Source organism: Salminus brasiliensis, chromosome 12 (assembly GCF_030463535.1).
Source record: "Salminus brasiliensis chromosome 12, fSalBra1.hap2, whole genome shotgun sequence".
NCBI lineage: Eukaryota > Metazoa > Chordata > Actinopteri > Characiformes > Bryconidae > Salminus > Salminus brasiliensis.
In genome coordinates, this window is record NC_132889.1 from 38,744,757 (window position 1) to 38,747,456 (window position 2,700).

A 2,700-nucleotide genomic window follows, 5' to 3' on the forward strand; every position below is an offset into this window, starting at 1 on the left:
TGAATTGTAAAAGTTTAGCAAAAGCACACATTCAAAGTCTTTACGGGTCGATAATATCTGAGCAGAGGAGCTGAAGTGTGTTAGACTATAAAAATTCTTATAGGACCCTTTTTTACAGTTTTTTTTTATTATACACTGCAGCTGCAGAGTGAGCAAAGAAGTCCAGGAGCGGAACCATCGCAGCTTAGGAGATACATGTTTAAAGTGGGACTCCATTGATGTGTCAGTAATTCAGTGTTTGAGATGAACTCATTCGGAGGGAGGAGGAGGAGGGTGTGAAAAGTCTCTTATTAAAGTTATGGTGAATGGAAGCAGGCGTCGGTCGCCATGACTACAACACAGATACAGCCCATAATTTATCTCCTATCCAAACCCACCAGTGAAGCTACACGAGTCTTCTGAGTTTTATATGGAATGATGATGATGATGATGATGAGGGTAAAATAGTGGAGAATCTCCACTAATGCAGTTCTCTTTAGGGACTACTTTCTGTAGCCGCACTACACCCTGCAGCATGTATCCCTCCACCATTTTAATGATCTGATTCTAAAAGCAGGTTCTAGAGCCGAACTCTTCTCAGAACTCTGGTAGAACCGTGTCTCAGGCATCAGGCAGCGTCTTCATCACCATTAGGTGAAGAACTTTCTGTGAGGGGCTTTTATTATTAGAGCTTCAGACGTCTGCTTCCCTTCACGTTCACTGTAGAACCACAGCTCTGACTGGGGGAGCTTATCTAGAACCGAGCATTTTACACCAAACTACTGACTCAAGCATCTGCAGTGTGTCCAAAACATCAGCTGCTGTCAATCTAAATGGGAGAAGTCTCTCATTGTTTACAGTGTGTGAAACTACCTCCACCATGTTTGGAAGCTGTACTTTAGCCTGGCTAGCCCTCACTGTGAGCTGTTGATGATGAAACTACCTCCACCATGTTTGGAAGCTGTACTTTAGCCTGGCTAGCCCTCACTGTGAGCTGTTGATGATGAAACTACCTCCACCATGTTTGGAAGCTGTACTTTAGCCTGGCTAGCTCTCTTACTGTGAGCTGCTGTTGATGAAACTACCTCCACCATGTTTGGAAGCTGTACTTTAGCCTGGCTAGCTCTCTCACTGTGAGCTGCTGTTGATGAAACTACCTCCACCATGTTTGGAAGCTGTACTTTAGCCTGGCTAGCTCTCACTGTGAGCTGCTGTTGATGAAACTACCTCCACCATGTTTGGAAGCTGTACTTTAGCCTAGATAGCTCTCTTACTGTGAGCTGCTGTTGATGAAACTACCTCCACCATGTTTGGAAGCTGTACTTTAGCCTGGCTAGCTCTCACTGTGAGCTGACATTGATCTGCTTCTAAATGTTGCTCTATTACGCCACCAAATAATGCAGTTGTGAATTCTGGGACCTCTACACACACACACACCATGAAAACACACTGTTCGGGTACAGAAACAGTCTTCGGGGGGAACCTGGAGAAGCACCTGTCTGATTGGTGGGAAGGCTGGTAGATGCTGTTGCTATAGGAATAGGAGGAGAGGAAAAGCTCGTTATACTGGAACCAGTTTGGCTACACAGGCTCTCCAGTGGTGGGTTTGACCTCGTGTTAGTGTGGAAGTGTGTGAAGGCGTTTGATTCAGAACAGTCCAGACAGACGTTTCCTTTAGCTTCATCATCTTTATTATAATCCACAGATCTGCTGCTGACGTGAGTAGAAAAACTCTAGGTCTAGGTCGTCTGCTGAGTCAGTGATTGGCTGCCCCAGTGAAGACGAGCAGCTGCTGAAGGAGAACCCGGGCTTAGTTTACATCAGTCATCAGGAAGAACAGAGATACACACACCATGTTAAAACTCCACAGCTCTCGGAGACGTGTGGTCATCAATAACAGCTGGACCAACATCTGTTTATAGACAGAGCTGCTTTCATACTTCATATAATATTCAGATGATCTTATTAGTGCGTACAAAAGTGACCGACACATCGATACACTGACATAAACAAAGTTCAGGATTTGAAAACACTACAACAAATGATATTTGAGTGAAATCATCTTAAATCAAGTCTAAATATCTAATATTACGGATTATGCTGTAAGAATATACACATATATCAAACTATCTTTATTAATTCAATTCATTATTTAATAAAGCAGAAAGTTATATATATTATGTATATAACTATATATATGTATATATAGTTATATACATAATATTTAATGTGCATATTTTATGCAAATTTCAAGAAATAATTCAGATTTACAATGTAGCTCATTTTGATTTTTTGAGAAATAATGCAGATTTGCTTTTTTAACGAAGAAATGTGAATCATTTGACATGTCAATAGGGTTATTTACAATAATAATGCTGATACTTGAACATTGTTTCAGAACAAATACAGAAAATTTAGCTTTTTTTAAAAAATAATGCAGATAATTATGCTTATCTTAAGCTTTAATTTAGATAATTTCTCTATTTTAATGAAATAATCCAGTTAACTTTTCTTTTTGTTAATAAATCATTAAAGAATTTGACTTTTTCCCCCCAAATATAATCCTGATCATTTTGCTTATTTCACATTAAAATGTTTTTCCAACAAAACAAAAATGAGCATTTTCCACATTTCTATATTTAAGATGATTTCACAAGCTGAAACATCATTTTGTGGAGAGCAAATAAAAACTGGAAAACTGTTCTGAACAGAACGGACGGG